The following is a 12,282-nucleotide window of genomic DNA, read 5'->3' on the forward strand; positions in this document are numbered from 1 at the left end:
GGATTCCTTAGGCTACTTTATTCACACATACAAGAACAACCGCTTCACACTTATGAGAAGTGGAGAGGAAAAAGTAGGCCACATTTACAAACAAGCCCCCCAGAATGCACAGGAGTATCAGGGAAAGGAGGGTATAGAGTTTAAACTGCTCTAGTAGCACTAGAGAATCACAGAATGGTCCAGGCCAGAAGGGATCTCCCAAAGGTCATCTAGTCCAACCTCCCCACAGTCAGCAGGGACACCTTCAACTAGATCAGGGTGCCCAGGGTCTTGTTGAGCCTCACTTTGAATATCTCCAGGGATGGGGCCCCAACCACCCCCCTGGGCAACCTGCTCCAGTGTTCCATCACCATCACAGTGAAGAACTTGTTCCTAACATCCAATCTAAATCTACTCTTCTCCAGATCAAAGCCATTGTCCCTCGTCCTGTCACTGCAGGCCTTTGTAAACAGTCTCTCTCCATCCTTCCTGTACGTCCCCTTCAGGTACTGGCAGGCTGCTATTAGGTCTCCCTGGAGCCTCCTCTTCTCCAGGCTGAACACCCCCAGCTCCCTCAGCCTGTCCTTGTAGCAGAGATGCTCCATCAATCACAGAGTAATAGAATGGCTTGAGTTGGAAGGGACCTGGAAGAACATCTATTTCCAACAGCCCTGCCATGGACAGGGATACCCTCCACTAGACCAGGTTGGCTCAAAGCCTCATGCAGCCTGGTCTTACACATTTCCAGGGATGATGTAATGCTCCCTTCCAGTAAGCACACAAAGTGCACAGACAAGATCAATATTCAATTTACATGCATGGACATGCATAGATGCATGCCAATTAAAATGCTAAAATCCAAGACAGGCCCCTCTCTAACAGCTTGGAGTAGGGTGATGGAAGATGTCTTCCTTGTTTAAGTAATAGGTAGCTACACAAGATACATTTGAAACCCATCAAAGCATGCCCAAGTGCCAAACAGACCACTCCAGCCAAGGCATGGCAGAGGAGGTATCAAAGTGAAGTTGGAAACAGATTAACAAACAGGCAGGTTGCCCTAGTAACAGGGCATCGAGTCCTGAGCTCTGTGCTGCCATCACCTAAGGTCTGAGGAGCGCTGCAAATTTCACATGCTCCTGCTCTCATTCCCCTGCAGCCAGCTGGAGTGAGAAGGCTTGGAGATGATGTCATCAGCTGACAGGATGAGGCTGGAGCATTATCCCAGCTTAACCCCCTTTGCCTCACAGTTCAGTTGTGGCATTAGGCCTGCCAATGCCAGCCACAGGGCAATTGTACCAATGATCCCTGCCACAGCTGTGGGAGGGTCAGGTTATCTGGGAGCTCTGAGCAGAGAGGGGAGGTGGCTGCAGGGCTGGCCTCAGGTGGCCATATTTGAAGTGCATCCTGTCGCTGCCAAAGGGCCTTGTCTCCTGCAGAGTGTCTTACCAGCACCTCTGCCACCTCATGAGACAGGAAATCCTAACAGTGGCTCTCTATCCTGTTATCCCCTATCACTGCTAGCTTCAATTTTCTTCTCACTTCACAATCAGTGTACATCAAAAACAGCCCACAAACCACATACATCTGAAGTCCAGGATGAGAACTCTTCACACACACTACCAGAAGTAACAGCAAACATAATGAACAATTTCACTTTGGGCACTTGTTTTCCACCAATATTTTAAGCACAAACAACTTCAGAAAATGCTTTCTTTTTCTTCCCATTTCTGCTGCCCCAGCTCCAGCAGTTCCATTTACTGAAACAGTCTCAAGAGAGCTAATGGATGCGAGTTTTGGCAATACACTGAAGCCCCATTTTGTATGTACACATATGCAAAGGTTCCCCAGCAGAACAATGTAAGAAGTGATTGTGTTCATGTGGAAGTCAGCTAAAAATCACTGGTATCACTCACAAATGCCTATCTCAACCAAAAAGCTTTTCTAAATACAACACACACTTAATTTCCATAGCTTCATACATAGCAGTGGTACCATCCAAATGCACAGGTATCTATCAGCTTCTTCATACTTGTTTTTTGATTCTCTGTTTTTTCTAAACCTATGCCATTAACACTTGCAACAAACAGCTTTTTCTCTCCCATGGATTTTGTGCTTATCAGAAACAAAATCAAGGTCCTCACCAGACAGGAGCTGTGCATAAAACATGCAAACCTGCAAAGAGCACGGAGCCATGAGAACCCATCAGGGAGAGGCACAGGAGGAAAGAGTGGTGAGCTGACTGCAAGCACTGAGCTCCTCACCACAGCACAGGCTGAGGAGATGTATGAAGAGATGGGAATCTATATTAAGCAAAGGCTTTAAAAGAGAGAGAGCCAATAAAATTTGCCTGTGCATACTATACATATTTTTAGAAAGTTTAATTTTCCCTACAATATAACCACACAAAGAAGTCATGCATGTTTACCCATGCTCTGTCAAGCTTCACATCTGGACAGGACTCCACCACCCTTGACACTTAATTCCTTTTAGTGGCATTTAAAAGAAAAAAAAATCAAAACCAACACAAAACCCAACCAACCAGAAAAAAATAAAAGATGAAACAAAAAAGTGAAAGGGAAAAAAACCTCCAAAGCAACCAAACCAAACAACAACCACCACCCAACCAAAAAAATACTCCAAACAAGAACAAAATTAAAACCCCCAACAACCCAAGCAACAAAAACCCACCCTAACAACAAACAGAGTATTCACTACTTGAAATGCTACCCTGCTGGTTTGGTAGTAAAACAGGGACCACAACAAAATAGCAAAGAAAAAGTTTTTAACCCTTTCCCTCACCCTGTCAGCAGCACCCTCTTGAGGTCTGAAAACACAAGAAAATACTCTTTAACCACTTACTGCTGGGGTTTGTGGGAGGTGGTGGAGTCACCGTCCCTGGAGGTGTTCAAGAGGGGATTGGACGTGGCACTTGGTGCCGTGGTTTAGTCATGAGGTACTGGGTGGCAGGTTGGACTTGATGACCTTTGAGGTCTCTTCCAACCTTGGTGATTCTGTGCGTCTGGCTGTTTGGGTTTTTCCTTCTTTTCTTTTTGTTATGCTTTCAGGTCTCTTGAGCATGTTCCAGCAAATGGAGAAAAAGATCAACCTGCTATTCTACTGCTCTTGCAGGCTTCTGCAAACCCCATCTTACTGTTAACACAGCCTCTGCAAAGGTCAGAGACATCATTCCTGCTTCTTTCAAATATTAAGCAGCCTCTCTAGAGCAAATAAATAAGCCATAAAGGGCTCTGCTTGATTAGAGTGGACCATGTGTGCACACATAAATAAAACACAAGCATGTGGCAAAGCAAGAATTATTTTGTTTACAAATTATTTATTTCTAAGTGATGCTGTGCACTAAATGAATACTCGCAGAGGAGGCTGCCCACAAGAAAAAAAAAACAACCAACAAACCTCTTTCACCAGTATTCATTTTCCTTGCAAATTATCTCCTGCTGTAATGCTTGCCAGTTTAGCCTGCAGAAGAGGAGGCTCAGGGGAGACCTCATTGCTGTCTACAACTACCTGACGGGAGGTTGTAGCCAGGTGGGGGGCTGGTCTCTTCTCTCAGGCAACCAGCACCAGAACAAGAGGACACAGTCTCAAGCTGCACCAGGGGAAGTTTAGGCTCGAGGTGAGGAGAAAGTTCTTCATGGAGAGAGTCATTGGTCATTGGAATGTGCTGCCCAGGGAGGTGGTGAAGTCGTCTTCCCTGGAGGTGCTCAAGAGGGGACCGGACGTGGCACTTGGTGCCATGGTTTAGTAGTGATGAGGTCTTAGGTGACAGGTTGGACTGGATGATCTTTGAGGTCTCTTCCAACCTTGCTGATTCTATGATGACGTCATATATATATATATATAGATAGATAGATAGATAGATAGATAGATAGATAGATATAGATATAGATATAGATATATAAAAGTGGTGTGCCCCAAGGATCAGTGCTGGGCCCTGTGCTCTTTAACATCTTTATTGATGATCTGGATGAGGGCATTGAGTCCATCAGCAGTAAATTTGCTGATGACACCAAGCTGGGGGCAGGAGTTGATCTGCTGGAGGGTAGAGAGGCTCTGCAGAGGGACCTTGACAGGCTGGACAGAGGCCAAGGGCAGGAGATTGAACACATCCAAGTGCCGGGTTCTGCACATTGGCCACAACAACCCCATGCAGAGCTACAGGCTGGGGTCAGAGTGGCTGGAGAGCAGCCAGGCAGAGAGGGACCTGGGGGTACTGGTTGATGGTAGGCTGAACATGAGCCTGCAGTGTGCCCAGGCAGCCAAGAGGGCCAATGGCATCCTGGCCTGCATCAGGAACAGTGTGGCCAGCAGGAGCAGGGAGGTCATTCTGCCCCTGTACACTGCACTGGTTAGGCCACACCTCGAGTACTGTGTCCAGCTCTGGGCCCCTCAGTTTAGGAAGGAGGTTGACTTGCTGGAACGAGTCCAGAGAAGGGCAACAAAGTTGGTGAGGGGTTTGGAACACAAGCCCTATGAGGAAAGACTGAGGGAGCTGGGGTTGCTCAGCCTGGAGAAGAGGAGACTCAGGGGTGACCTTATCACTCTCTACAACTACCTGAAGGGAGGTTGTAGACAGGTGGATGTTGGTCTCTTCTCCCATGCAACCAGCACCAGAACAAGAGGACACAGTCTCAGGCTGCGCCAGGGGAGGTTCAGGCTGGAGGTCAGGAGGAAGTTTTACAGAGAGAGTGATTGCCCATTGGAATGGGCTGCCCAGGGAGGTGGTGGAGTCGCCGTCATTGGAGGTGTTCAGGAGGAGACTTGATGGGGTGCCTGGTGCCATGGGTTAGCTGTTTGGTTGGGTTGGATTGGTTGATGGGTTGGACACGATGATCTTGAAGGTCTCTTCCAACCTGGTTTGGTTTATTCTAAATTATTCTAAATTCTATATCTATAGCACCCCATACTGTTACAGAAAATGAAAGGCTTTACTCTTTTGTAGGGAAAAACAGAATCACAGAACATTAGAGGTTGGAAGGGAACTCCAGAGATCATTGAGTCCAACCCCCCTCACCAAAAGCAGGATCACCTAAGGTAGTCCACACAGGAAGGCATCCAGATGGGTTTTGAAATCTCCAGAGAGGGAGACTCCACAACCTCTCTGGGCAGCCTGTTCCAGGGCTCTCACCCTCACTGTAAAGAAGTTTCTCATCATGTTGGGGTGAAACCTTCTGTGTTCAAGTTTGTATCCACTGTCCCTTGTCTTATTAATGTGCACCACCAAAAAGATCTAGGGCCCCGCCGCTTGACACCCACCCTTCAGATATTTGGAGACATGGATGAGATTCCCTCTCAGTCTTCTCAAGACTGAACACACCGGCAACACTGTCAGTATCTCAACAACCCAATGCACTGCATTTGTCTGAGGGCAATTTGCTATTCTCTATGTTAAGCAACATCTGCACTACAGCAGTGGCTACAGCATAGCTTATTAAACAGGCTGACACTCCACATGTGCAAACAGGAGCCAGGTCACTGCAGCTTTACTTTCTTACATCCACTTAATTACAACATTCAGACTTGAAGGTCAGACCCTCATTTTACAATGTGGTTCAAGACACAGCATATTCTTGGGCACTCCTGCTGAACAATAACATCATCCAGACTGGATTAAGCTACTATTTCATTGAGAGCTCTGCATTCCTGCATCATGATGTGTATGACCACAGCTACGGTTCAGTATAAGCAACTGAAGGTGAACTTTTTGACCTAATGGCAATAGTTTAACACAAGGTAATTGTGAGCATGTTCCTGTACAGCTGTGGACAAATTTCTGGCATACAGGGTTACCATGAACCAAAAGGGAAAGAATAATGGAGATAGATATACATATCTCCAGAACACTGTCTACTATACCCTTAATTAGCTGAAGGAGTATTGCTTGGCCTTTCTTTGTTCATCACAACATAGATATATTCTTTAAGAACACTACCCAATTCAGATGACACACACGAACAAGAAGCTGAATTGCTGACATGCACAGCAGCTAAAGGGAACAGAGCAAAACCTCCCAGGCAGCACAGGGCTCACCAGAATGGCAGGAACGGCAAAGGGTGCTGCCAAAAATTCTCAGCCATGCAAGACATGAAGTTCTCACATCCCCCTCCACAGATTTCCTCAGGTGGCACAAGGACAATGCCTTCACCTCCATGCAGAAGTTATTCACCAGTTGAACACACTGGAGCTTTTTTAACCTAGCGACTTTTTTTTTGTCTTAGCAGGTTTTGTCTGTTTGGTTTTGCTGTTTGCTGTTTTTTAATAGTATACAGAAGAAAGAGTTACTTAGAAAACAAAATCACCTTTCCATATAAAAAAATCTGTACTATAGCATTCCTAACAGGTGCAAGTTCTTACCAGTTCTTTGTCCAGTTGAATTTTAGTATATCTCTACCTGGTTAGTATACTTCTACCTGGTTTATAAATATATACACACACACACATATATATACACACCCTGCTATGTAACAGCATAAGACTCAACCCAAAATTTCCTCAGTGAAACTGAAAGTGGAATTTGTGTTCTGATGGTTTCTAAGAAAAGCTATCAGGTTTCATTCTACATCAGCTACTGTCTTTAGGGTAGGTGTACATGATGTAAAGCCTGCCTGGAAGCTACTCCTGACTCTGAAGCATCACTGGAATTAGCAACCACTTTCACAGTATCACCAAGGTTGGAAGAGACCTCAAAGATCATCAAGTCCTTTTGAAAAGATCAAGATCCCACCTGCCATTTTAAAACATGGTGTATTTGAGGATTTTTTTGGTTTTATTCTTTTTTAAACTAGATCTGCTCATTGGATGTTGAAAGTGTTGGACATTAAAATTTGGAAAATAAACCTAAACCACTAAGAAACGATGAAGACTCCTACAGGAATTTAGCATTACTTTTTTCCCCATGGCCAAGAAGTTCTTGCAGTGTAATCAGAAGTGCTCATAGCTGCGTTTGCTTAAAGGCATAATTAAATCAGTGTCACTCAAAAACAAGGTATGTTGCATCACAGAGAGCTGAGGGTTCCACTGCTGGTCAATACTGCATGAAACATCCATCAGAGAGGAGATGGGTTAGAATTAACCAGGTTGGAAGAGACCTTTGAAATCGAGTCCAACCTATCATCCAACACTATCTAATCAACCAAACCATGGCACCAAGCACCCCATCCAGTCTCTTCCTAAACATCTCCAGTGATGGTGACTCTACCACCTCCCTGGGCAGCCCATTCCAATGGGCAATCACTCTTCTATGAAGAGCTTCTTCCTGACATCCAGCCTAAACCTCCCCTGGTGCAGCTTGAGACTGTGTCCTCTTGTTCTGGTGCTGGTTGCCTGGGACAAGAGACCAACTCCCACTTGGCTACAACCTCCCTTCAGGTAGTTGTAGACAGCAATAGGCTACCTTAGAGCAACAGCACCTGTAAACCAAATCAGGAGCAGACAAGAGGGTCCTTCCTCAACAAAGCCTAAACATATCAAATTTAGAGAGAAAAGCAAAATTAATTCCTTGGACAGCAGAGAAAATGCTACTCATGAGCAGGCAGTAACACCTACAATCCAGAAAAAAACAACCCACCACATTATCCATAGATTTGGCATTCAGCTGTGATAAAACCAGTCAGTATTTACCCAAGATCACTGATTTTTTTTCACATAAGATGGGTGAACATCTTTCTCAAAGAGCTAGGGGAAGTAAATCCCACCACACCAGAGCTGCTTAACTGCTCTTGAAGGCACTAACCGATTCTAGTCCCTGGTGTCATCACCAGACGGAGCTACAGGTTGGCAAGGAAACTGCTTCACAAAGGACTGAGATTCACAAAAGACTGAGAGAAGCCTTGCTAGTGCAATGCTTTGAAATGTGAAGGCCTGAAATAAAATTAAATGAAAAGAGAATAACCAAAGACACTTCATCAAATATCACAGCTCTCATGACTCCTTTTAGTGCCTTCTGACATTTCAATCCTAAGTGGAAAACACAACAACAAAGATGGAATTGTCCCAGAGAAGCTCACCCAAGTATAGACAGAAGTTACACTAGAAAGGGGTTTGCAGAAGGAAGGGCTGTGTCGATCACACAGTGCCCCCAAAATATAGAATCACAGAATTGGCAGGGATGGAAGTGACCTCAAGAACCATCTAGTTCCACCCCCATGCCATGGGCAGAGCCACATCCAGCCTGGCCTTTAAAACCTCCAGGGATGAGGCTTCTACCACTTCCCTGGGCAACCTGTTCCAGTGTCTCACCACCCTCATGGGGAAGAGCTTCTTCCTAACATCCAATCTGAATCTACCCAATTCTAGTTTTGCTCCATTCCCCCTAGTCCTATCACTACCTGACACCCTGAAGAGTCCCTCCCCAGCTTTCTTGTAGCCCCCTTCATATACTGGAAGGCCACAATAAGGTCTCCTCAGAGCTTTCTCTACTCCAGACTGAACAGCCCCAACTCTCGAGTCTGTCTCCATAGCATTGGAGCTCCAGCACTCCAATCATCCTCGTGGCCCTTCTCTGGACACATTCCAGCACCTCCAGATCCTTCTTGTACTAGAGGCTCCAGAAATGGACACAGTACTCCAGGTGGGATCCCACCAAAGAGTAGAGGGGGGGAAATCACCTCCCTCAAACTGCTGGCTATGCTTCTCTTGATGCAAGTTGTTTCTTGATAAGATACTTGAGATGGCCTTGGAATCAGCATGTTCCAACCCTTCACTTGTAAGGCAACCTACTCCAGCACACTGCAAATAATCCCTATGTAGCATAGCTCTGCAATACCTAAGGGAAGCAAACTCTTTACAGAAAGCACTTTTGCAGGATTTGAGCTCAAGCTTGCAAAGGAAAGAGGAAGTCTCCCTCTGTAGCACCTTGTTACTTCAGCAGAGAAGGTGGCAGCTGAGCAGCTGCAAAGCCAGGACTGCACATTGTGCCAGGAGCTATTTCCTTACCTCTCAATGATGCAGATACATTTTTGACAGGATAATCTTGTCCCAGCTACCTCCACTTCAGCAAGCATACAGAGATCTTTTTGCAAACTGATGAGTGGCGCAGCAAAGAGGAAGGGCACTGAAAGCCATCATTAACTTGGAGCCACAGAACTGGAGCTGAAATGTTGTCATTTTTGTCATGTTACCCAGTTGCTGTAGGGTGGACTGACCCTGGTTGGATGCCATGTGCCCACCAAGCTGCCCTATCACCCCCTCTCCTCAACTTGACAGGGTACCAAAAATAACAAAGGCTCATGGGTTAAGATCAGGGCAGGGAGGGATCACCCACCTATTCCTGCCACAGGTAAGACAGACTCAACTTGGGGAAATCAGTTCAATTAACTCCATGGCTGCAGAGGCACAGCCTGCCTCACTACAGTCTCCACCACAGGCTCTGCTCTGATGCAACCACAAACCAAATACATGAGATAATCCTATTTCAGTGTCCTCAAATCTTAATTGCTAACAGTGTCTTTCCAACAAAGTTATTTGTTCTCAGAGGATTAAAGGTCACAGAATTACCCATTCACAACACAGAATCACCAAGGTTGGAAGAGACCTCAAAGATCATCAAGTCCAACCTGTCACCACAGACCTTGTAACACATCAGGAATTGCTATGGTATTTTAACACACAGTGCCTAACAGTAGGAAAAGTATGTATTTGTTGCAACACTTTGCTTCAACTCCTCAAAAAAGCATAGATGATCTCCTTATAAACTTAGGTCAATTTACACTTGGCAAGAACAACCATAAGCATCTATGGCCACTTTCAGTGACACCACACATACACAAAACCCATAAACAAAACAAATCCCAAGCAAACCAAGCAACCAAACACAAATACACACCAAGAAAGGAAATAAAAAGAAAAAAAAACCTCACAGCAACACAAAACAAACCAAAACCCAAACATCATCAATGTAGGATTTGATGTTCTCTATATTTGCCACAGGAAACCTTAAGAACCCTGAAGAAGAATTTACATAAAAGAATATGCATGAATTTCTATAGGGGAGTATTCTTCCTCTGGGTTCAAATGAATCACAGAATGGTTTGGGGTGGAAGGGAGCTTAAAAGTAATTTAGTTCCAACCCCTCTGCCATGGGCAGGGACACCTCCCACTAGATTAGGTTGCCTCATGCAAACTGGCCTTGAACACTTCAAGGGAGGGAGCATCCACAAACTCCCTGGGCAACCCACTCCAGTGTCTCACCATCTTCACTGTAAAGAATTTCTTCCTAATATCCAGTCTAAACCTCCCCTCTTCCAGTTTAATGCCATTGCCCTCATCCTATCACTACAAGCCCCTGCAAAGAGTAGTAAGAGTAATAAACCACACAAAAGCCTAGATACAGACACAAGTTTCCCTTGCCAGTTTGATGCTTTCCTCTGGTGAACTGACTGTCCTGTACCTTATCTCAACCACTCTGAACACTTCTATAAGAAATTCAAACAACACACAAAACACTGGATCACTGTAACCAGCTAAATCTAACTCTAATCTTCAACCATTATCAATCAGCAACAACAATGTTAAAACTTTTCCAAAACAAATTTACAAGCAACAGACATGTAAGAGGACCTAGGAAGAGATACAGTTTGGAAAGTGGAAGAGGACAGGTGCACTTACAGAATCATAGACTCATCAGGGTTGGAAGGGACCCTCAAGGATCATCTGGTTGGAAGGGACCTCAAGGATCATCTGGTTCCAACCCCTCTGCCATGGGCAGGGACACCTCACACTACAGCAGGTTGCTCAGAGCCACATCCAGCCTGGCCTTCAAAACTTTCAGGGATGGGGATTCCACCACCTCCCTGGGCAACTTGTTCCAGTGCCTCACCACCCTCACAGTGAAGAGTTTCTTCCTAACATCCAATCTACTTTAAAAGACTTAGATGAAAGAAGAGCCTCCTCATTCAAAGTAATGGGTCTGTTTGAAACATTAAATTGTAGGGTATGTGGCTATTTACTAACAAACTTTCCCAGAGCATCCTTTGGCTAACTACTGGAATAAACAAATTTGATCAGTCTTGTAGAGCACAAAGCAACACACAGCCCTATTAAACACTACAAAAATATCCCTTCCCTGTGTTTGAGCTCATAAGTACGAATCTTTGACATTTGTTATCCACTCCTGTCCACAGCCTACGTATGAAAAAACCAACTGTGAAGTAAAACTGAATTTTTCCTCTCTATTTAACAGGAAACATTCCCAGTTAAGACCAACACATACAGTTAAAACTGGAAAATGTGATCATAGCTTCCTGGCCTCGTCAGCAAAGTTTGTTTTTCTACTTGGTGTGTTACACCCAGGTTTTTCCATAGGCCTCCAACTGCATAGTGTTGAGCTTTGTTTTTATTAGCTTTTGGAACAGAGAACAATAATTATGCAGAGTTTAAATTCCTTTATAGGAGCAATTCATTTGGAGAAAACAAAGTCGGGAGGGAACAATGGAAAATACCAAAGGTCTTCCCAGACTTAGATAAGGAATCATCATCCCCCAAAATACTGGAGTGATGGACAGTTTCTTGTCTCCAGTAGGACTTCACTTTTGTTCCTAATTGGAAGTAAGTAGGAAGTGATCACTGTGAAAACAGAAGAGAATAGATCTGATGAAGAGTGACTGAAGGAGCTGGGGCTCTTTAGTTTGAAGAAGAGGAGGCTGAGGGGAGATCACATTGCTCTCCACAACTACCTGAAAGGATGTTGTAGAGAGGCTGGTGCGGGTCTCTTCTCACAGGTGATTAGTGATAGAACAAGAGGGAATGGCCTCAAGGTGTGACTGGGTAGGTTTAGGCTGGACATTAGGAAAAACTTCTCAAATGAAAGAGAGGTCAGGCACTGGAATGTGCTGCCCAGGGAGGTGGTTGAGTCACTAACCCTCGATGTGTTTAAAGGTTGTTTGGATGTGCTGCTTGGGGATATGGTTTAGGGGTGAACCTTGTAGAGTAGGATTCTGGGTTGGACTTGGTGATCCCAAGTGTCTTTTCCAACCTGATTATTTCTGGGATTCTGTGAAACTATTTCAGCTGTTGGAAAAAAAAAAAATAATAAAAAAATAATCCTGAGTGTCCTCCAGGTGTCAATCCAGATTTATAGCACTGTTTTCTTCTGACTTTCTGGCTCCACCTAGTTCAGTCTGTTGACACTATGAAATTTCAGTTTCTTACCTGGCAGCCCAGCTAAAAGGTGCACTGCAGACAATTCCTCACCTAGAAATTGAAGTCAGTTAACACCCTGTCACACCTTTTGGGCACAACAGAGCAGCGTTACCAAGTCTGGTCAGAAATAAGCTATTCCAAACTCTC

The 12,282-nt window shown here is 44.8% G+C and overlaps 1 protein-coding gene across 2 annotated transcripts in view; it reads right to left on the reverse strand.

Moving 5' to 3' along the window:
- Positions 1–12,282, reverse strand: part of PPP3CA (protein phosphatase 3 catalytic subunit alpha) — a 250,139-nt gene that overhangs the window by 148,404 nt on the left and 89,453 nt on the right. The gene's annotated exons all lie outside the window — the stretch shown is intronic.

Source organism: Melanerpes formicivorus, unplaced genomic scaffold (assembly GCF_026170545.1).
Source record: "Melanerpes formicivorus ecotype bairdi unplaced genomic scaffold, bMelFor1.0.p_v2 SCAF_4, whole genome shotgun sequence".
Lineage (NCBI taxonomy): Eukaryota > Metazoa > Chordata > Aves > Piciformes > Picidae > Melanerpes > Melanerpes formicivorus.